This window comes from Prosopis cineraria, unplaced genomic scaffold (genome assembly GCF_029017545.1).
Source record: "Prosopis cineraria cultivar Desert tree isolate PC_DT_omini unplaced genomic scaffold, ASM2901754v1 PC6, whole genome shotgun sequence".
In the NCBI taxonomy this organism is placed as follows: domain Eukaryota; kingdom Viridiplantae; phylum Streptophyta; class Magnoliopsida; order Fabales; family Fabaceae; genus Prosopis; species Prosopis cineraria.
This window is the reverse complement of record NW_026555337.1, coordinates 9,809,387-9,834,987: the sequence shown is the minus strand read 5'-3', so window position 1 is coordinate 9,834,987 and position 25,601 is coordinate 9,809,387. Positions and strand designations below refer to the sequence as shown.

At 30.7% G+C, this 25,601-nt stretch overlaps 2 pseudogenes; one reads left to right on the top strand and one right to left on the bottom strand.

Moving 5' to 3' along the window:
• Positions 1-11,802: 11,802 nt before the first annotated feature.
• Positions 11,803-16,779, top strand: LOC129313836 (cytochrome P450 71A1-like; annotated as a pseudogene).
• Positions 16,780-22,012: 5,233 nt separating this feature from the next.
• On the bottom strand, positions 22,013-25,103 carry LOC129313835 (terpene synthase 10-like; annotated as a pseudogene).
• Between the last annotated feature and the right edge of the window lie 498 nt (positions 25,104-25,601).

The window sequence follows — 25,601 nt, the reverse complement described above, 5'->3', positions numbered from 1 at the left end:
GATAACAAAATTTCTAAGCTTGAGCCCATTTAAGATTGGCCAAAATGAGTTGAGCCTACTAGTAGATCCTTCCCCTACTTCATTCATATGCGATTTGTCATACGAGGCCTAGGTTTGATGAAATATGAATAGGAGGTGTTAGTTTTCATAAATCCATTTTTTTTGGCATATTTTTCTTTGGTCTTGAGAATAACTTGATTAAATTACATAAGTAACTAAATAACTCTCTTAAATTGATCATCATAGTTATATAGTGTTTAAATCAATTTATATTGTTGGAATATTGAAAGGTTAGTCATTGATCAATAAGTTGGCTACACCCTAAACCTATGTAAAGATTTAAGGGTTAGGTATTCAGAAAGGAGATTGCATCGTCACCACATGTGTTACCCCTTAGATGGTTTTTGGGTTAATTGTATCATTCATCAAGGAAGATTTTTTTTTTTCATTGTAAATTTTCATGCATAAATGAAATTTTCTCATTTTCTTTCCCTTATTCAATTTTAACCACACGTTACACAAGGTGGCAAATGACATGATAACACGTGGAATGAATTGACAGGTGACAGGTGGCTTTTGTATAAAGAGGGACTCAGTCTAGGTTGATCCTTCTTTGCCTTAGTCGTTTTGGTTAGTGGAGTATAGTATTGGATAATGACGGAAATCATTACAACCGGGCATATGTGGTTTTCTCATTGAAATCATATTTCTTTGAAGACTTCTCATATATTTGAAAAAGAGAGGAAAATGAAAACTTTTAGAGTCAGTTTTTTTTTTTCTGTTTTCGAAAACTATTTTTTAAAAAAAAATATAAAAAATTCATTTGATTAAGTGTTGTTAATTTAAATATTTTTAAAATTTCTCTTCTTTTTTTAATGAAAACAAACTAAAATTGTTTTTATTTTTTTATTTTTAAAGCATATTATATTTGATCATTGTAAATTATCTTTAACTATGACTAACCATTATCAGGGACCATCATTATTGATCACTGTCAACCACCTTTATTGATTTTTTTTAACTCTAGAATTATTTTTTGAAATTAACAAAATCAAAGGATTTTCATTATTATTTTTGTTTTGAAAAGCAAATTTTAAAAAACTAGTTTACAAAACAGTCTTTCTTTTTTGGGAAAATATACCTTTTGTTCTTGCACTTTGCTTGTATTTTACTATAAGTTCTTACACTCTTTTCAGTATTCTAGATTCCTACACTTTTATTTTTCAGTATTCTAGGTCTCTAAATAAACAAAATGAACAAAGTGTAAGGACCCAAAACACAGGAAAAAAAAAATGCAGGGACCAAAAGATATGTTTTCCCTTCTTTTTTTCAGAAAAAATAGAACAAAAACAAACCAGCCTTTGATTCCTCAAGTTTCTTTAGTTCTCAATCTTGATCCTTGAAATTAAATTTAGTATTTGTCAATCAAGTTATTAAAATTTCGCAACTACACAAAATTGGTCTTTGTGGTGTTATTTCTCCTTCAAACCATCATGATTGATTGTGTTTGTCTAATTTTAAAACTTCTCAAAATTTTAATTCATCAACATTAAGTTTCATGGAGCAAAATGGATAACTAGTTCAAACGTGAAGCATCCTAAAAGTTTTATCATTTTAAAAAAATAGAATTCACACTATTCTAAAATATTTGAACGACTCCCTCCGTTTCTATTTGTAGGAGAAAAAAACTGTATCACACAGTTTAAAAAAATTAGTTAACTAGATTAATTGTATCTGAAAATAAAAGAATTGAACTACAATACCCTTTATTAATTGTGTTAATCAAATCTTCATTAATTATTTTTATGACTATGAATGATAAAATTATGAGAGGGCAATTTAGGAAGTTTGCAATAAATACCTATTGAAAAATATAATTTTGCTTATAAAAAAAAAGTTAAAAATGATAGTTTATCCTATAAATGAAAACGGAGGAAGTATATATTACGAGTTTATAGATGTTCAAAGACATATATGAAGCGAGAGAGAGGGGGGGACAAATGTTTTCATTTACTTGTGTAGCCATTAGTTCTACATAGGGAGCAATAATTTAATTATATTTTTTTGATTAAAAATGTTACAACACACAATTAACATATAAAGTTATATATATATATATATATATATGTTAAGGGTTAAAGGGTATTTTAGCTCCTTAACTATTCGTATAGGGGTATTTAATATCATAAACGTTCATGTGGTGCATTGACCACCCTATTAGTATAAAAGTTAACTTTGAGTATTAATTAACTTAAAAAATTGTAAAAAATGACCTCAAAAATTAAAAAATAAGACTCATAAAATTATACATAAGTACCCTGTATAAGAAAATCAATATAAATTAAATGTCATAAATTATATGTAGATAATATAATACAAATTTTATTTTTTATCCATAAAAGAGGTCAAAATATAATTTCGACCAACTATTATTTTAGAGATTTGATCGATATTAATTTTCTTATTAAGTACTTATTTGCAATTATGAGTCCTTTTTTGCAATTTTTAAGTCTTTTTTTTTGTAATTTTTCAATTAATTAATGTTCAAGGTTAACTTTTTTAATAATAGGGTGTTAAGTGTACCATTTTTAAATGTTTAAAGGTAAAATTGTACCATATAAAAATTTATGATGTTAAATATTTCTGAGCGAATATAGTTGACAAGCAAAAATATCCCTTTAACTTTTGTTCTTAATATGGAGTACAAAGACTTGAAACAAACTCAAGACTTTGATTAAACATCATCATTACCTACATGGGAATGGGCTCAAAAGGCAATGAACGAAGACGATCTTTGAATTGAGAATCCTGATGAGTGAAGGGATCATCTCCATAATGGTAATGGAAAGTTGCAGACCTTTCATCTTGAGGGAAGGAGGATGATGATGTGGCAACTTCTTGATTCATCTTCTGCCATGTTTTATATATCAGAGACTTTACCTGATTGGAGTAGCTCTCTTAAAGCTGCTTTCTTCATTTATATGGGCTTAAACTAGAGACTTCATATTTAAATAATCATAACCCCTTTTACTAGGACCAACATCTATTGGTAACAAAAATACACTTTTTTAATAGTAAAAATGTCCATATTTATTTATGAGTTATTAATGGATAGTAAAATAAACATTTAAAATGATAAGAATACATTTAAAATAAAGTTTAAAAAGAAGAAGTCAAAATTAATTATGAAATCACATAAAATACAAATGTGTAGAACTGGAAATTTCAATATTTATCTATCCAACATGAATAGAAATGGAGTGTCGTAGATCTATTGGTTAAAAGAACAGGAGGGTGTATGGTAGAGATCCAAGATTCCTTTTTTTTTTTTTTTCAATCAAGAGCAAGCTTAGCATCCATGCATTTACAAAAAAGACAAGAACACACACACACACACACACTTTTTTCGTTTTGTTTTGTTCTGTTCTGATTCAGAGGAACGAAGGGAAAAGTCAGTCAAGAGGATGAAAACCAGTGAGTAAGTTACAGTCCGCGTTATTTTTGTTGTCATTAAATATTGACATGACATTACATGCGTTTGTAAAATATCATTCGACATTCATTGCACCACTACCCCAAATGTGAAGGCGCGTTATGATTCCGATGAAAGGGAGCAGCAGAAAGTCGCTGGATAGGTACTGATAGATAGTAACAATAATTTAAAAAGATGTGGACGTGCACGTTTTAAAAAGATGTTTTTAAGGCTGAGGGATGGATGAGGCCTTGAGGAAGTGCTTGCCCCTTGTTCCACTCCCTAATTTAATTGCACTGAGTTTCTCTTTATTATAATTATTGCAATTTTGAGTGAACATGATAACATGTGAAATGGGTTGACAAGTGATATGATAACACATGGAATGAGTTGAAAGGTGACATGATGACATATACCACGATGTATTTTTCAATGAAGATAAAAAAAAATTGCCACTAATTACTGGATTCAACATTCAATCTTTTTTTAATTACTTTTAGGCTGCGATAAAAAACAGTTACTGCTAATTAGTAGATTATATTGTCTTATCGGCAAGAGAAATTTGGTTTTGCATTAATAACCAATTAAATACTGTAAGTGTCAACGGCTCACACGAAAAAGAAACATTGTCAATGCAAGCATCAATATACTCCAAGCACTAAGAAGGTTCAAAAAGTTAAAAAAACGTTGATATTTGTCAATACAGAAGATTTCTCCTTAAATGTATCTGTTCATATCTTGTTTTGTATTGTCAAAGGCAAATTCATCAATACTCCTTCGCTAGAAAACCAAAAAAAAAAAAAATCATGAAGCCAAAGATTAAAAAAATTATGAGAATGGGATTCTCTATTCAATTCATGTTTTTTTAAATAAAAGTGATAACATAACACTTGCTCCATTCTGTCTCATTTATAGGATACATTCTAGAAAGTTTATTTATAAGTCATGGGGTGACATTTAAGGTAATATTTAAAAAGTATTAAAAAAATAACATGACATCATGTTTTGGGTTTTTTATAAGAATATATTTAAAATTTTATACACTTTTATTTCTTTATTCTTTAATATTAATATTGGTGAGATTGATAAAAATAACTTATAAGTAAAACCAACATGAGGGAAGGAGCAAAGATTGCGAGTTACATCAGGAAGTTCATTTTCCCCCCTTCCTCCTCCTCTTTAAGCCAAAAAGGAGGATGGTTAAAGATCAAGCTAAGAGTATGCATAGCCTGTGCAAATTTAGTCATAGAATCAACCAAGCTAACATGATTTCTATGCATGAAGATTAATCATTTCAAAATAGATGTCCGTCCACACTTTTCCAAGAAAGTCATCAAAGAAAACCAGAAACTGCACTAAGGGTTTGTTTGGTTTTCTTCTATTTTTTAAAATTTTTTTTGTGAACTAACTTTTTAAAAATATTTTTCAAACCAAAATAAAATGAAAATATATTCAATTATATTAATTTGAAAATAATTTTAGAGTTAAAAAATGATTAGTAATGATGGTCACTGGTTGTTAATAATGATGGCCTATGAAAGGGGTTAGCCATAGCTGAAGTGAATTTACAATAGTCAAATACAATGTGCTTTAAAAAAGTGAAAAGACAACTATTGGTCATTGTACTCTTTTTTCCCATTACTCCGGGTCCTTATAGTATTTCCCGTATGTAACTAGCGTCATTTCACTGCTCATCAAATAGAAGTTAGGTTTTTTTTTTTTTTTTTGTATTTACAAACTTATAACTCGTCTTTTGGGCATCTGTTTTGGTTTCATTCACCACACCGAGATATTCTATTTTTTTTCTTGTTTTGAAGCCACTAATTTTTTTTGTTAATATATGTTGATGTTAAAGTTTATTTTGTCTTCGTGTAGTTGAGCATAATATTCAATTTCTTCTAGTTGATCTTTATAACTGTGTATTTTGCATTCGCAGTGTTTATTTCTTATTTTAACATTCATCACTATATTTAACACAATTAGTTACACGTAAGATAATTTAGCAGTGTTAGTGCCACATCACCATCCCTCTGGCATATTTAAAAATAGTTGGATTAAGGCTGTAGATAAAAAAAACAAAAACTATAAGGATCTGGAACAACAAAAACAAAGTACTAGGATGAATAACAAAACACAATGAAATTATAGGGACCAATAGTTGTGTTTTCTATTAAAATAATAAAAAATAAAATAAAACAGCAATATATAGTTCTAAGATGTTTTCATTTTTTTATAAAAATAAAAAATAAGAATGTTGCACCTCGCAAGTCTACGGATCGTAGCAAGTAATATAAAATAAATAGAGTATCATTTTCATAGAGATTTGTATTAAAAATATGGTCAAACAAAGACATTGCAAAGTCAATTAAGTTGAGTGAATCCAAAACATGAGGGGTGTTTAAAATATCAATTAAATGTAAAAAAAAAAGTATGAAAACGTAGAAAAGAAATTGATTCAGGATTTTTTTTTGAAGTGATTAGGTTTGGGAATATTGATCTCTCTTTATACTTTAAGAATACTCAATCAACCGCTAATATATTTTGCTCTTAATGATGAATTATGCTAATCAAGGATACTAAATTGCTCACAAATGTATATTCCGATTTGTCTATAATTCTAAGAGTTATGCATGTTGTAAGAATGGCTTTGCGTATATTCCGATTGAAAAATTATGTTGAGAATCAAACCTATAAGGAATGTGCCGGAGAGAAGGCTCCGTCAATACCTAGTGAGTGTGTTGGACTGAGGGAAACTTATTTCAATTGCAAGAGAGGCCAGATAAAAAGCTATCTTCTTCCTTGATTAATCATCTTTCCTTGTTCTGTGATTTCACATGCATACCCATACCCATACTCTTTCTTTATTTAGGTGTATTAATTTTAGATTAAGTAAGCAATTTTATCGCTAATTATATTTCAGTGTACAAGCTGATGTCGTGGTTCAAATTTGAGCCCCCATGTCCTGAACAAAGAAGAATAACTTCTTTTCTAGTCAATACGTAGCCAATTGACTGCCTCTCTAAGCACTTAACATACCTCAATTTCATTCAAAATTTGATGTGATTGATAAATGGGAGGATTACATGTAACGTGTCACAGAAGGTGGGGGACCAATTGTTGCCCTAAAAGATATTTGGAAGTTAAGCCTTTTGGGACCTATTTGAAGGACTTACTTATATTCTTAGTCTTATTTTTTTTTTTTTTTGCAGTGCTGTGCTAATAAATAACACTTCAAGCTTGAATTGGGCCAGAAGTTGACAATTACAAGTGTTAATCATTCATAACTGACTACTTTGATTTCTCTGTTTCATTTTCTCTTATGGGATTACACTAACCATTTCGTAAATCCCTGCATTTATTGAATCCCATGGCATGATATATTTTGAGGTGAATTTTGGCAAACCATCTGATATTTCTATAGCTTGGAACTTGGGATAATGCGAACTATTGCGTAACTTTTACGTACTCAAAAAAGGATTTTTTTTTTAATATTTGTGAATGCTATTAGATTCTGTGTATGAATTTGAAGTGATGGAGATGGGTGATGATCTCTTGAGGACCATTTTAAAAATTATTCGAAGTGGTGGGGACAAGTAATAGTCGTGAATGACTTCTTATATCATTGAATATTTGCAGTTCCTTTGTGCTTTTACTTCTGGAGATGCTGGTAGATAATGGTTGGATTAATGTGAACCATATATTCTGTTTGGTGGACTAAGATATTGGCTGAAATCTTCTTTGGAAGTTAGTGCTTTTATTCTGTAGGATAGAATTATCTGAGCATCAAGGCTAGGGTGGTTTTGCATGTTGTTGTAATTTTAATGTTACAGTTTCTTTAAGTAAGAAATATTGGCTCGTTCAAAACATTTTGATTGTGATTGTACGTGAGTTTGGAAACAGATCAATCTCTCTTTTACTTATAAACTTATAGGTTAATTCTTTCTGTCTGGACATAACTTAGGTATATTTTTTCGGTATTTGTTATTCAAAGGATAAATGATGTGCTGCTGCTTAGAAAAAAAAATGTTCAAGTGTTTTTACAAAGGATAAATGATGTGCTACTGGTTAGAAAAAAAAATGTTCACGTGTTTTTCATTTAATTGATGAACTTTTTGATGAACACCTTAAGTACTGCGTCCAAGTTTTTTCATGTTAATTAAAATTGCATAAGAGAATTTAAAGTTGGTTTGGACTTGAATCATCATCATCATTATTGTTTTTTTTGATGGTTTGGTGTTGATTCTTGAATAAGTCGATCTGGTTGTTTTGTGTATTTACTAGTTGGAATGCCTTCATGCAAATCTTAGTTTCTGTCAATTTAACATTACGACAACACTTATGTACTTAATCTTATATACTTAATATACTTTTATTCAATTAAATCATGACAAGTGGACTTTAATGCATTAATAATATTAATATCAAGAGTTTGTTATGGAATAAATAATTCATAGAATATCCACGTCTTAATTTAATTGAAAGCAAGTACCTTAAGTATATAAGTTTTTCCCTTAACATTAAGGCCTTGATGTCATAGTTAAAGTTATTTCACAGGAACAGCTTATTTAAATGTGTTAGTGCTCACTTGTGGTACATCTGAAAATTTGAGAACATTGATGAACTATGGACGCACAAATAAATGGTCCTTCACTGGATGTAGGAAACAGAGGGGATCTATTTAGAAGTCAATATATCGATATAGGAAGCTGCATTAACTTATAAAATGTGAACAGTTTGACAATTTGACGTCCCAAACTCCATGTGGGCATAGGGCTCACAATTCAGTTTAGGTGTAAGTTTAAAATGTAACAAAACAGTAGTTCTCTGAAGTCTGATGTAAATTGAAAACATTTAATCTTAATTAAAATTAACTCTTAGGAGCCATGTTTGAATATTGGGCTATTGGGCAAAGTTTGGAAGGCCATGATAATATGCAGCGGCGAACCTGCGTGTATTTGAGGGTGGGTGGGCAATCCCCCCACCCCTCAATTTTGTGATACCTTATATAGGTATGGACTAAGTTATGAATTTTGATTTACCCCATTGATATGTTAATTTTAAACCTACTGATCATGAGAGAAACAAAGGAAGAGAAAGAAAAATGAGGAGAGAAATGACAACCACCTAGATCTAGGCGAGGAATTGGGGGTTCAAAATTTGTTTAGAGGGAAAAGGAAATATAATTGAATGTAGAACTTTAGATTTAAAATATTGAGATAAGTAAAGTTGATGCTGAGATCATAAAAATTTAGAATATTGGGCGGTGAGAGACAATTGGAATTTTAAAATAATTAAAGTACTATGAATGATTATTTTTTTATGGAGACTTTTATTTGAAATTGTTTACTTTTTTATATTTTTAGTGGAATCATTTATTTTAACTATTTTAATTTTTTTCTGGATTTTTACTAAAATCATTTGTATAGTTTAAAATATTTTTGATTTTTATATATTCAATATATTGTTTATTCTTTGAGTAAATCAAGTTGTTATATGTGGTAGGGGTTTCGTTATTATTTAAATGAGTAGCCGGAATTCAAATCTCAACTCTTGCACATGTAATATAATCTAGTTTATATGATTATACACACTGACAAATTAAATTTTGTTATCGGTAAAGTATATATCATTCATGTTCCACTGAAAATAATTCTACGCTCGTTGGTTCTGGATCCCAGATTCACCACTAATAATATGTCATGTATCTTCTTACATAGGCCCATTTTTTTAGCACATTTAGATACACGTTTCATTTAAAAAGTATAACACACTTTTTTAGGTTGGATAGTAAAAAATATCATGCATTTTTAGTTTTTCCGTCATGTCCCAAAATATGAGAGTGACCAGCATAAGATATGCACCTAAAGACACATCCTTTAAGCCTAATTCAAGAATTTTTTTCATTTTATTTTTTAAAAGACTTTTCATTTAAAATGAAACCTTAATATTTTCATGAAAATTTCGGTAGAATCTCCTTGTACATAGGATATTCCAAAATTCTACAACACCAATTTTTAAGCAAATATCATAACAACTAGGAGTTCAATTCCTTCTAGCTAGCAGATGAAATATATATCAAAATAATGACCATAGCTATAGCATATGTAGAGCACTTAGAATTTAATTTATAAAATACAATTTCATAATTCAAATTTTACATAAAAAGGTAGGTTAATCTACCAAGTTCTCCATTTCCTAGCCAGTGATAAATCTTTCAGTGATCTACAGGAGATTCAGCGTTAACTAATGAATTTGAGACCAAAATATTTTTCAACGAATAGTATCATAAAATAAAATTTTAAAGAGTAAAATAGTAAACTCAAAAAATTATGTAAAATAATTAAAAAGGGATAATTCAATATAATAAATTCACTAAATCAAAAAAATCTTAATCATAATCATAAAATAATAGTGAATTAGAATTTCTTTACCCTATTATACTTGAGGATAACAAATCATTTATATATAAATAAAAATAGCACATTTACTAGCTAAACCATTGAAATTTCAAATAGTCAATTAAAATTCAAAAATTTTTAGACTTAACAAGATAAGTAATAAACATGAACACACAATCTATGAGAGTAAATAACCAAACACACTTATGCTATAAAGACAAACGTGGACACACAATTCATGAGAGTAACTGACTAGACATGGTCAAAGCCACGAAATAGATGTGGACACACAGTCTATGAGGGTAACTAACCAAATGTGGTCGAACTCATGAAACAAACGTAAGTACGAGACCCACGAATAACAGACGTGAGAATAGAGCTCATGAAAATCAAACTAGCTAGTCATTAACCATGACGCATCAAGGGCTAACAAAATTGCCATTAGCAACAATGTTTCGCTTAAAGTCCTATAAAATTTCTTTTCAAATATGCGAGAAGAATAATCATTTCTGAAATACAATTTATATTCTCAATATCGAATTCACATGAATCATTTCAAACTTTAATTTAATACTCATCAAAGTAAAATTTCATAAATAACATTCATTCTTGCATTTATTTGGTAACCAAAAATTTTCAAAGCTAGTCAAAATAATTTCATCAATTTTAAAAATATAATTCATAAGGAAAATACAAGTATATATCATATCTTAATTATTCCTTGTGACAATTGTATATATAATTTCACATGATAAAATAATTTAATTAACAAATGCCCAATACTTAACATAATTAATAATAATAATCATAATTAAAAATATCTACATAAAATGTAATATTTCAGTAAAAGATATTTTATTGATAGATTAATTGGGATTCTACTCACTTACCTATAATACCTTTGAAGTTCAAAACTCACTTCTTACAATATCAATTGAGCTATCCTTCTTATAATCATCCTATAAAATATAATCAAATCTTAATGAACTTTATCTTTTTCAACTAACAAGTTCTTTTTTAGGAGAATCCACTCTCACTCAATGAGAAATAATAATAAAAACTTTGAAGTTTTAGCAACAAAATTTATACATAAATAAACTCTTTTGCAAAAACCCAATTTAGATTTACAAATAACAATGTCCAAACATAATCATTCAGGTCACTAATTTTTTCATAATGCTTTAGCCACACCAACTTATTTACTTGAGATAAATTTTCTTTTAGGCTTTGCATCAAATACTTTATGTACATTATTTTTAACCATACAAATAGAATTTTCTAACCTTCCATCTTTTATCCAATAATTTATGCATAACCATATAAGTTAAATTCATAATTCAATTCTTTTGATTTGTAACCTACAAGTTAAATTCATGAATCAGTAATACCCAAACTAAATATACTTCTCACAATAATTATTGAAATTTCAGAAACATATAAAATCAAGCAAAACTCTTCAAAGGCATTTCATCAAACACCTTATGAGCATGAATCCTTTAACTAATTCTAAACTTCCTTTTTTTCAAATTTCATTTTCCAAATTTTCTAATATTAATAATTGAAATAATCCAGCTCTCCAATTTAAATCCTTCAGCATATATAAATTTTTAATAGTCAAGAAAAATCAAATGTCCAACTTTGAATTACTCACGGTTTGCAGAAAAATGGAGGAAAAATTCACAATCTCAACCCAGAATCAAATCCATGCAGCAACAAGGAAGTGAGAGATCAAAGCTTCTTACCTCAACAAACCACCAACAACACAAAAGAGGAAGGAGAAGAACACAGTGAAAAACAGGGGATGGAAGATTTTTGCTTTCTAGATATAGCTGTAATCGAAGAAGGAAAAGAAGAGGTTGACAGCAACCTATAACAGCAATTACAAGACACTCGTCTGTGCACCTCCTCTCCAGTGACCAACTTCTCTTGCAGATGACGCCGGTGATGACAGGAGGGAGGAACTTTGATCTGTTACAGCAACCGGAGAGGAAAGAAATGAGGCACCACAGCGAACACTCTCAAGCATGCCGGCGAGCTGAACCAAAATGGGAAGAGGACGAAGAGGTCTAATGAGGAAGGATGCGCACTCTCACTTGGTCTCGAATGATCGAGAGAATGAATAATAAACAAAGACCCCCCGGCGTTGAATGTGTCTACCCTTCTTTTTTTTTTCCCCTGATAGGGGCAAGAATGGTAATTTGCTAAAGGCTGAAGGTAACATGATAAAAAATTAAAAATTTTCACTCTTGATCCCTCGCAGGTTTGAACTCTGGATCAACAAAGTAAGTAATTGCACTGCCTCCACTAGAGCAGCTGTTCTTCTTGTTAAATTTGTTCCCAATAAAAATATTTTTAAAATATATTATCACTTATTTTTCACTTTAAAAATATGGGTTATTACATTGTCAATTTGTAATTAACCTACTCTTTCCATTTTTAATCATAAGAGAAACTACCATGTGTCTCTTTTTTTTATAAGCAAAACTACAAATTTTAAAAAGCATTTATCACATATTTCTCAAATTATCCCTTGTAAAGTCAATGTTTCCTTTTACTAGATAAACTGATTTTATTAACTACAAGGATAATTTAGTCCAAGTTTTTTAATTTTATACATAATTATTATATTAATCAACTTTATTAAATTGTGTAAATTGATTATTTTCTCTTATATTTAAAAATGGAAGGAGTATTAAATAATGACAAATATAAAAAGTGGTTTTAGTTTAAAGATAATTAATTAACTAATTAGAAATGTAATTCAATTAAAAATACCTTATATTTTTTAATGAAAGGAGTATTAAATAGTTGAAAATTGGAGAGCTTTTGTGCATTGAATTTGTTGCATTAAATTATATAAATTGATAGGCTTAATAAGTTCTAGTAGTTATGAGAGAGAATTATGATATTTAATATAAGAGTGAAATTTATTACATTTTTTCAATATTATCTCTATTTAAAATTCATTAATTATAAGGCATTTTTTGAGGTTGGATAGTAAAAAATATCAGGAATTTTTAATTTTTAAATTTGTAATTAACCTACTTCCTAGTGTTTTTAATTATAAGAGAAACTGCATGTGTCTCTTTGTTTTTTTTTATAGGTAAAACTATAGATTTCAAAAAGCATTATCACATTTTTCTCAAATTATCCCTTGTAAAGTCCATGTTTCTTTTTACTAGATAAATTTATTTTATTAATTACAGGGATAATTTAGTCCAATTTTTTTTAATTTAGACATAATTATTATATTTAATCAACTTTCTTAAATTGTGTTAATTGATTATTTTCTCTTATATTGAAAAACAGAGGGAGTATTAAATAAGGATAAATATAAAAAGATGGTGTTAGTTTAAATATAATTAACTAACTAATTAGAAATGTAACTCAATTAAAAATATCTTATATTTTTTAAACGAAGGGAGTATTAAATTTAAATAGTTGAAAATTGGAGAGCTTCTGCGCATTGAATGTTTTGCATTAAATTATAGTAATTGAAATTGATAGGTCTAAAAATTCTAGTAGTTATGAGAGGGAATTATGATATTTAATATAAGGGTGAGATTTATTACATTTTTCAATACCATCTCTATTTAAAATTCATTAATTATAAGAGAGAATGTAATGAATTTTTTTTAAAAAAAGCAAATGTGTAGAGTTGGAAGTTTATTATTTTTTAAACAAAATTAATAATTTAATCACTTTTCCTTAATTTTGAAAAGGTGATTAGATGCAGCTTATAATTATAGAAACCTGAGGGAAAATAATAAATATAGAACCCTTCTAAAACTTTTATAAATAAGGGTTGGCACTCTTACGTCATATTAAACCCCAACACAGTCTGATGATATGTTATACTTCCTCATTTTTTTTAAATATAAAATAATCAACTCATCACACTATTTAAAAAAATTAATTAAATATAATAATTACGTCTAAGAATAAAAAAATTGAACTAAAATACCTTGCACTTCATCCAATAAGTCTACAATAATATTGTCTCGTGAATGAAAAACTGCTAGTATGATTTTATGAGGGATAATCTAGGAAACTTGTGATAAATGCTTTTTGAAATGAGTAATTTTTTTATAAAAAAATAAATTACTATGCGTATTCTAATTTTAGTCTTATTTAAGTGAAAAAAATGTTAAATTTATTTTACTTTTTTTATTATTATAGTTAATGAATTTAAATATGAATAATAATGAAAAAAAACATAACTTTTTTTAAATTAGAGGGACAAGCATTAACAGCCTGAGGTTACAAATAGAATCAAACTCACAACATCCCATTTACTAGGAGCATACATGCAAAGCCATTCACTTGAAAAAAATATAGTTAATATCTTATCAAATATCTTATATTAAGGACCAAGCAATCTTTGAGAACTTGTAATTAATAGTAACCAGCCGGGGGGGGGGGGCGTGTGTGGGGTGTGTGTGTGTGAAACAAAAGCAAAACACAAGCTTACAGTGCCCCAATGTCCATGGCATTGGAACTAAACCAAAACCTTTACCTCTCTGTATTGTGGTCCCTCATTGTGACACCCTCATTGCGTTTAAGCTCATAAGAACAAGAACCAACAAGTCCAATCTGCCTCCATCTCCTCCTAAATTACCCATCATTGGCAATCTTCATCAGTTAGGAAAACTCCCTCACCGTTCTTTCCAATCTCTCTCAAAGAAATATGGCCCTCTCATGTTGCTGCATTTAGGTCAAACTCTAACTCTGGTGGTTTCTTCTGCAGATCTCGCCAGAGAAATATACAAAACCAACAACGACATCGTTTTCTCTGACCTTCCCTTGAATACAGCTTCCAGAATCCTCTTCTATGGACACAACAAGGACTTGAGTTTCGCACCATATGGCCAAGAATGGAGACACAGAAGAAAAATCTCAGTCCTCGAACTTCTGAGCACGAAACGGGTTCGATCCTATCACTCCATTAGAGAAGAGGAAGTTTCTGAACTCGTTCGAAAGAATAAAAAAGCATGTAAGTCATCTGTATCAGAAAATATGACTCGACTTCTGGTTGAATCTTCGAACAATGCAGTGTCCACATGTATTTTTGGTCACAAGGACGAAGCTGATGATCTGGATGGTAAAGGCAGCACCAAAAGCTTTGGAGAGATTGTGAAGTAAGTTACGCATCACTTTGGAGAGTTTAGTTTTTGGGATTTTTTCCCTTCATTGTGGTGGATCGATTTTATTACAGGTTTGGTTCCAAGAATGAAGGGCCCTTTTAAAGAATTAGACGCTTTCACGAATCAAGTGGTTGCAGAGCACAAGTACGGGACAAGAAATAATGAGAACAAGGACATTGTTGATATTATTCTTCAACTTCAACACGATGCTCGCGACGACGACGACGACGTTGATGTCTCCCTAGACAGCATCAAGGCGATTCTACTGGTATATATCTCTATATTAAAAGTGATCTGATTAAGATTTATGATTTCTATTTGATTATAACTTTTTTGCTCTATTTATTACGTTGACTGATCATATTTAATTTTATTTTATTATAATTGTTGTAGATTGATCCAGTATTCATAGGAAAATCTCATTTTGTTTTATAACTCTCATGGAGTATCTCCTCTCCATCTATGTAATGTTAAATGTGCGGACAGAGTATGATTGATTTTATGATTTTCAATTTATTATAATTTTCTATTCTGTATAGGTTGACCAATCATATTTATTGTAATTATTATAAATTGATTTGATATTTTTAGTAGCGTTTAAAACATATGTATAATAGCATTTCTACAACCAATGTAGAAAGTCATACTTTTAGACTTTTTAGACTGGTTGTACATATATACAACTGGAATAAAAAAATTATAAAGTATGATAAATAAGGATTTCATAAGAACATTAATATGTCAAATTAAGATTTGATCTCTTTACAATTAAAGTTTTCTTAAATTCAAAACTCCTTGATTTGATCTCTTTACAATTAAAATTTTCTTAAATTCAAAACTCCTTCTCCCATATTTTAGTACTAAATAAATCTTTAAAAACATCTTGATTTGATATTAATTTTTTTTATGAGTCTTTACATGTCAGTCTCAAAATTTATTTTTACTTGATTTTAAAAAAACCCCTTTTGTTCTAGTGACATCTCATTTTATTTTATACAACCCCTCTCTTTCCCTCTTTTGTTTGCCTTTACTTTCTCTGGTCTGCTTGTCGAGTATGCCTATTTCTTCCTTTTATTTTCTAAAATTGCAGGATTTGTTTGCAGGAGGAAGTGAGACTACTTCAACTACATTAGAATGAGCCATGGCAGAGCTAGTGAGGCATCCCATGAAGATAAAGAAAGCAAAAGAAGAGGTACGAACAGTTGTGGAGAAGAAGAAGAAGAACAAATCAAGTATAGATGATGAAGATGATGTGAGTCAAATGAGCTACTTAAAATGTGTGGTCAAAGAAACTTTAAGGCTGCACAATCCACCAGCTCTTATTGCAAGAAAAACTAACAGTACTGTGAAGCTAGGAGGGTACGATATTCTACCTAAAACAATGATGATTGTGAATGCATGGGCAACTCAGAGAGATCATGATCAGTGGGAGAGACCTGAAGAGTTTGTTCCGGAGAGATTTGAGAACAGTGAGGTTGATTTTAAAGGCCAGAATTTCCAGTTTATACCATTTGGTTTTGGAAGAAGAGGATGTCCCGGACTCTTATTTGGGGTTGCTTCAATTGAATACACACTTTCTAATCTCTTGTATTGGTTTGACTGGAAGCTACCTGAAGAGGACATAGACATGAGTGAGACAAATGGTCTCACTGTGAACAAGAAGCTACCTGAAGAGGACATAGACATGAGTGAGACAAATGGTCTCACTGTGAACAAGAAAGCTACCACTTCATCTTCAACCAATTCCATACTATTTCTGCACTAAAACTTGACCTTATTTTGTAATAATCGCTTCCATTTCCAGTCACCAAGTGTGGCTTATGCATGCTGATAAATTATTGTAATTCCTACTTTATCATGTTTGCAGTTTGCTAATATAGCCCAGACATGTCCTGTTCTATTGAACCCTTTTTGTTTGGGAGAATCACAGTAAAGTCAAACATGAGAATTAATAACAATTAAATTTTTGACAAAATTTTGTGAAAAAATGAGTTGCAATTGTAACTTTTGAATTTATAGTTATTTGGATTAATATTTATAACTTATTTTTTATAAAATTTTATATAAAACATAACTATTATTAATTTTCTCAGTTGAAATTTAACTATCATCCTCCCTTATTGGTTCATTTAGTCGTGTGTATGTGATGTTATTCTATATATATTTTTTATTTTGTATTTGCAATTTTAATTGTGATAACATTATATTTAAATAATAAACATTTCATCAAAATTAATTTAAAATGATAATTAATATTATTTCTGAATTCTAGGCGTTTTAATTAATAAGAAATTTTCTTTCTAGGTCCGCCCACCGCTGTGTCCTAAAAATAACATTTCAAACACAAGATCAGACAGAAAAACTGTTGATGATAATGATTCATTTAACTAGGTGTGTCAATGCGCATGCCCGTCCTATTTGTCCAATGACACTAATATCAATATATCATCATTATTTATTATGGGATTAATCAAACCATATGATTTGTTTTTTAAAAAAATCTGATAACTTTTTTATAAGTGACGTAATATAAAAAGATGGACCATTAATTATTTTTTTCAGTTTTCTATGGGTAGATTAAGCGGTTACTATTTGCATAGTGGAAAGAGAATTTCTTTTTCTTTGAAAGATGATGCACTTTTAAATACTTATTAGTGTGTTTTTCTATTGGAGATAATTTTATTTGAAACATAATTGGATATTAAATGTGAACACCTCTCCTAATAAAAATTTTAACATTGGCTTCCCATATTGTTAAGATTAGTCTATTCTGTTAAAGACAACTCCTATTGATAACAATAATACATTTAACAGTTGTAAAGTGAGAATTTTTTTCTAGACAACATCAATTTTATTACATGTCCTTGGGGTTCTGGTAAAATAGTTAGAAATAATTTATTTCATCCAGTTTTGAATATAAGAGAAAATAATTAACTCATGCTCCTTTCATTTAAAAATATAAAGCATTTTTTAAGGAGTTGGATGTTTAAAAATGTAAGATATTTTCAGTCTTTCGAGGTATAATGATTGCCTTTTTTTCAAAAGTGTCCCTATTGATAATAATTTTATATTTACTGTAGAGTGTTTAATAGGGGTAAATATAAAAAAAATAAGGTTAGTTGAAAAGTAGGTAACTACTTTATTGGGGGTGAGATTCAGTTAAAAATGCCTTACATTTTTTAACAGAAGAAGTAAATTTTAAGAAAGTGATTAAAATATCCTTGCACTTAATCAAATAAGTTTGCATTAATATATATGTATTGTGAATGAAAACTATAATTTTACAAGAGGTAATTTAAAAAAATTATGATAAATACTTGTTAAAATATATAATTTTACTTATTAAAAAATAAAAAAGTTAAGAGTTAAAAATATCTTTAAAATATATACAAAAAATTATAAATAATTTTAAATTTAATTATGAGTCATTTATATTTTTTAACTTTAAAGGTTGTATTTTTCATCATCCTCCCGTTTATAATTAGTAGGGCATATAATTTTTAAATATTTTTTATTTACACCTTCTCTCTCCTCTCTTCTTCTCCACCAACGTCATCTTCTCCACACCTGACCTGCAACTCCGAATTTTCACCCGGTGGCAATTTCAGAGGCTGCCTTCTTCTCCATGACTTCATCATCCTGTTAGACGAGACCTTCGGCTACGGTTCCTACTAGGAGGCTTCGCAGGTGGACTTTGGGAGGAGGTGTTGATAGAGACAGAGTTCTCTCTCTCCTCCTCTTTCATGCATGCATGCATGTTCTTGAGACTTGCCCTTGCTCCTTCGTGATCTTCACAGTCAATCATGGAGTTCGGAGTGTTGGGAAGGAAGAAGATGTCGACGATGATGATGAGTGCCGGAACTTGCTGCCACGGCTAAAGACGAGGCGAGGAGTAGAACAATCAGCCCGGAGGAGATGGACGTGGTGATGCAAACTCCAAGTGCTCTGGATAAGAACTTGCTGCTATTTATACCTATATAAGAACGAGGAGATGGCCGATGTCGCGCAAGACATTGACCATCACAACGTCATCTTGACCAATCCACCGACGCAAGAAGGAAGTGACAACAATAAAGAGGGAGGCAGTCGAGAATGGAAAGCCGAGAAAAGCGAAAGAGGGAGGCAATAAAGCAAGCCCTGGATGAATGACCACTGGGAAAGGAGAAATGATCGACGAAAACAATGGCGTTGCACTCATTGTGGTTCCCATAGAGAGGACAGGATCTGCGGACGAGGAACTTGATGAGGACGATAAAGAGGAGGTCGACAAGGGAGCACAGGAGGAGGGATGAGAGCAAGTGGGTGCATAAAGGAGAGGATGGAGGAGTGACAAAGAAGAAGGAGAGGAGCGCGGGGAAGGTGAGAGAGAGAGGAGGGGAGGAGAGAGAGGAGAGAGACGGAGGTTGAGAGAGAGAGAGAGGGAGGGAATGAAGGAGAGAGGGAGAGAAATTGAAAAAAAAATAATATGGAGCCCATAAGTAATATTTTATAATAAAAAACATTAAAAAATTTACATATGAGACCCATATAACAGAGCTGCTAAATAAGTGAACGTCAGGATAATGAAGTAACATTTTTTTGAAGTTGAGGATATAAATGATCTATTGTTAAGTTTAACATCATTTGTGATCCTTTCTATGTACTTTAAAGATATTTTTTATCCTTAATCCAAAATAAAAATACCATGTGACCTTTCTCTGATATTCAGAAACAGAGTAGTGTGTTACATACCCGGGATGAGTGCACAGAGGACATAAGTGAAGACAAAAGCGTGCATACAGATCCTGGAAAACACTTGTCCACATGCATGAAATCTCTCGTCAACTATGCTCTGACGACCCATCCTTCTCCTTTCCAATGCGCATTAAATCTCTTATTTAAAACACTTGTTAATCATGCATGCATGTGATGATCTCATGAATTTTGATTGCTTATACACTATCTTTTTATTTAAAACAATCTTCTTTTATTTAAAACAATCTTATTTGAGATATGATCAAATATTTTTTTTATCGAAAATTTATAACTTGATTCATTATGTTATGAAAGACTAACCGGTTTTTTTTTGCTAGATCTAACCCTATTATTGGGATAGTAAGAAGCGTTGGTGGTATGTGTGTGTTAGAAAATAATAACATTATTTCATGTTTTTTAACAATTTATTGGAATATATATAAACCATGATAAATTCTTGTACGGACAATACCACGTCATCCATGCTCAACCAGTCTACCCAATAAAATTTCACCAATTTAATATAATAAAATCTTATAATTTTTAATGACTTTATTTTTAAAATAAAATATTTATGTAATTTAATTTCTTGCATTTTCATTCTTTACTCCTCAAATTTTCCTTGCTTTTATTTGGCCTATATAACATCCCAAGTTTTAATTAAAGGGCTAGACTTATTAATTGAGACATTTAATTAGTTATGTTTAGTAGAAGTTACTTGTAGAGTTTGGGTGGCTTTTTGAGCTTATTATAAGGGGTTTAAAATAAGACTTAGGGAGCCATTGGACTGTCTAGAGCCCAAAATATTGGGCTTAAGTTAGGGTTCCCAACATGCATCATTCGATAATGTTTTGAGGCTAGTTATGATTAATCATGTTTAAGAAGGTTATTAAGTGTTAATTGTAATTAAATGTTAGTTAATGATGATGATTAGTCATTGTTGTTATTTTTTGGCCATTGTCTGTAGAGCATAGTTTTCAAGAGCTCACGTTGGTGGAAGCTTCCTCAGAAATCCAAATTTACACATTTAGGGTGGTAAACCTAAAAACTGAGGTAATTAAGAATTTAATTTCAGTATATTATCATATTTGTTAGCTGTGACTTTATTATGTTGATGATAGCATGGCTTGAGCAATGAAAGCATGATGATGAGTACGTTGCCTTTAAAGTTGTTAATTGAGATATGAAGTACGTCTCTTGTTGTGTTTATGTATGGTTGACACTTGACTATGGAATTATATATAAATGGTTGGGCTTGTATTAGCCATGTATTGGTTATATGAACATGAAGTTATAAGTTGTTTCGGATATGTTGATGTGTGTGTTAAGAAAAGCATGCAAGTTCTTGAATTTATGAAAGTGTTGAATTAATGGGCATGTGAGAATATATTTGTATATGCTTAATGAACTTGCATGATTATGATAGGTGGGAGTTCACCATAGAGTAGTAGAGGGTGTCATCGAAAAAATTCCCTCCAATGAGTTTGCGCATAGTGGTTAGGCAAATTTATTTTACATATATGCTTAATATTGCCATTAACCTTTCAGAATAGCATGGGTCGAGCATGATGCTTAGTATCACCAGTCTTTATGGAGTTGATGTGAGTCCGGCAATTATGACATCCCGAAATTCAAATAGAGGGAATCCATGATTTAAGAGTGAGTGTGAAAACTTTTGTTCAACAAATCCCTCATAATTTAGAGAGCGGGGTAGCCTAGTCACACAAGTTAGACCTGTTTAAATTAAAAGCTCATGGATTCAGTTAGATGATATATAAGAAGTGATATAAAGTAGTTGCATTGATCATGCGAATTGTGAATTGATGATGCATTATGTTAAGTAATTTTTCAAACACGTGGAATGGGCTGACAGATGACATATAGCGTGATGTATTTTTTAATAACAATAAAAAATTGCCACTAATTAGTCATTAGTAGATTCAACATTCAATCTTTTTTTTTAAATCAATTTTAGGCTACGATAAAAAACAGTTACTGCTAGTTAGTAAATTATAGTGAAAATGACAGTAAAATCCCTCCAAATTATATATTTAAAGATTTCTCAAAATGTTATAATTTCAATAAAATTCCTAGGATCTCTGTGCAAAAATTTTAAAATAAAAAGATCATTTTACCCTTACTAAAAATAAGAAACCTTAACCACAACTTTTGTTTTGTACACCATAAGAGTTGAATAAAAAATGTTACAACACACAACTAAGATATAAAGTTATATATATTTCTTTTTTTTTCATTTGAGTACAATGGCTTGAAATTAACAGTCTCAAGACTTTGATTAAACACCATCATCACCTAAATGGGAATGGGCTCAAAAAGCAATGAACGAAGACGCTCCTTGAATTGAGAATCCTGATGAGTGAAAGGATCATCTCCATAATGGTAATGGAAAGTTGCAGACCTCGCAAGTCCCCAAGCAGTGACATTGAAATCTCGAGGGAAGGAGGATGATGATGTGGCAACTTCTTGATTCATCTTCTACCATGTTTTATATATCAGAGACTTTACGTGTTCGATCGCTTCTTCTTCTGAAGCCCCAGTGTCATTCATATGGCACTGGATTGATGACGATACATCACTTGTCTCCTGCTCACACTGTTACAATTAATTAAACATTATTAGAACAAAATGACAGGAATTTCAAGGCTGTATGTAGGATAGGGATGTTCTCATAAAACTACACACAGCATGATGAGTGTCACCTTAAAAGATCTGAGGTTGTTAGGAAGGCAGAAATTAAGTCCTGAGAAGTAAGGGAGATTTGAAAGTCATTGATCTAAGGAATCCAAGTCTTGGTTCTTGATGGAATTATTTGGCATCGTAAGATAAGCATGAAGAAGGAAATTATGTCCTCCAATTGAAACCCATGCATTTTCCAAATATTCTTTCAGGCTTGGCATTTTTCCACCATGGTACCATCTTGCCTCTACCATAAATGCCTTGCACATATCTTGCCACTGAAATATATGTTTATTTTAAATTAATTAATCATCAATATAATTAACAAGTTTATGAAGAGATAACATTATAGCTATAAATTAAAGCAAGTAATTAATATGACATGCATACCCCTTTCTTGAGGTATGTATCCACGTTAAGCCCTTTTTCTCTCTGAATGTCAGAAGCAAGTTCATCCACGAAGTCATAGATTGCAAAAAATGCCACTTTCATGTACTCTGGGAGGCTCCCTAACTCATTTGTGTCCCACCTAATAATGAAATTACAATATTTACTTTAAGGGAGAGGCACTTGAAGGAGAATATATATATATAGAGAGAGAGAGAGGAAAAACTGTATATGCAGATATATTTTTATGAACTTATAATATAGATGTTTACAAATTGAAGTAATAAAAAGATCTTCATAATAATAAAAAAATCATAATTAATTTAATTATCAAAATTATTGTCAACTTTTGCTAGATTTATTTTAAAGAAGTTACAAATAAAAGTTATTTTCCCTGAAACCTAACAATAAATTTTTATTTTTTAAAAAAAAATACTTAGTTCTGTAAAACTCAGCAAGAACTTTGATTTTTGAAAGTCATTAACCTTAAATTTTTAAAATGTAATCTTAAAAACTCAAACCTGGAAATGGCTTGCGTGAAGAGCTCTAATTCTTCCAGAGTGCCATGAACATCATAGAGATCATCTGTTAGTGTAATTATGGCACAAAGCTTCCCAGTGACTCTTCTCAAATTCCCAGCATGTGGCTCATCCTTCATCCCTAGGCTCCATATATAGGTGCCCACCACCCTACACCTGAACAAACTTATCTTCTTCTCCAGCCCACTTCTCTCCCACCATCTTCAAATCATCAAACACAAAATTTAATTACCACTAATATATATATATCACAGAATAAATAATATGTAAATGACCTACATGTTTTAATTGAATTAGAAACAAAGTATACAAAACTAAGCATGTAAGTTTTTCTCTATTATAAACAGAAACAGAAAGCTAAGAGTACATCTAAATCTGTGCCCTTTGGATCTTTTCTCCGTTCATAAAGTGATTATTTGTGAGGCAGACATCTTACAATTAGATATAGGGTCTGTTCGCTACTACTACGTTGTTGTTTTTTTAACACGAAAAGACAAAGAAGGACGCTAAGGCATCCCTACAAGTCATTTTCCTGCTTCGTTTTTTTTTTTTTAGCTGCATCTCTCTTTGAATGCATCATTTATATTCATTTTGTGAATGTAGACTATTCCAACCAAATATTTTTATTAGCGTGTATATATCGCACCTGAAATTGGACTTCACTTCTTCCTGGTACATAACTTGAACCATGTTATAATCCAATTTTGCAAGTTCAAGTATGGTTGGATTCATATTAGGCATTCTTTCATATTCAGCAATGAACCAACGAGCCTCCCATCTTGGAAGCCTCCAATGTAATGGAAGCTCCAAAGCATGTTTCACTTGGCATGTCAGTTCATGGTCCGTGTTGTTGCTCACAAAATCTTTCAGAGATTTTGAGGTGAAATTTGTAGCCTTTTCCGGAATAGATTCATCTTCCATTAAATGAAACGAGGCTTCATATAATGAAAGCATTCCCTTGATATCCTTAGATAAACTTTTTTGAAAATCACCCTCTTCATTGTTGAAGCTACCAAAGACGTCTGCAACAACAAATACTTCAAGTCATTTAGCGAAATTTTGTCAACTTCATCAGTGGCAACTTTTTTGCATACCTGTGGATACATCATAGCCATGCTGTCTTAAGAGTCGAAACTCGAGTGCTGTGGCATGTAGATTCAGCTTGTTCTTGAACCTGTCCGCATTATAAATATTTTCCAGTATCTTGTTTATTTCACTTTTAAATTGATAACCTAGTCCAAGCCTTTGTAAGGTATCGATAAGCTCAAGTTGATCCACACGATTCACTGTTTCTGAAAACGGTATCTTTACTTCTTCCATAAGTTTTCTGCTTGCTTCTTCATATGCTTGATCCTGCACGTTGCATCGATCATATCTAACAATTATATATGACTATAGAATGGAATTATAACAACAAAGTGTTGAATTGTCGAACTTAAAATGCATGTGAAAATGATTAACTATATGTAAGACTGGAATTAGCTAGCCAGACCGTAGATTTATTATTCAGTGACTGGATATAATCGTAGCGCCAAACATCAGGCTGGAAGTCTCCAGATTGACGAGAAACTTGCTGAGTCTGATCAGGAACACTAACTGATGATGAGGCCTTGCATTGGACTGTAACAGAAGGAGCATTGAAGCTTTTGGATATGGCTGCAACACCAGAGAATGTTTTATTCAGTGGAAGCATGTTAGTGAGAGAAGTAACTTGGGGAAGATAAAGAGCCATATTACTGAAAGTTTCAAAACAAAGTTGAAGGCGATCGATGCTTACTCTCAAGGCTTCAGCATGTGTGTGTGTGTATAGAGGGATGGACTAGCAGCTCCAAAATACTTGGATTCTCTGTGTAATTAATAATGTAAGAAAAAAACATATAACGTCACTCATTAAAGCATAATTATATAAAATATGTTTTAGTGAAATCATGCTTGAAAAATATACAATAAAAAATATACCTTTTGTTATATGAAATCATGCATAATTAATGGTTTGAAATGGCTATGATAACACTAAAATAAATGGTTAATATATATAAGAGGGAGAGTATGGAGAAGAGTTAGTTGAAAATTGACAAATTATTTTATTTTCAAATAGAGCTAATAACTTAACCGCTTTTATTGGTTCCGGAAATGCTTTATAATAGAAACCGGATGAAATTTGTTTTATAAAAAATAATAAAATGAAAAAAATTTCAATAAACGAAAACTAAACTTTAAAAAATTTCAT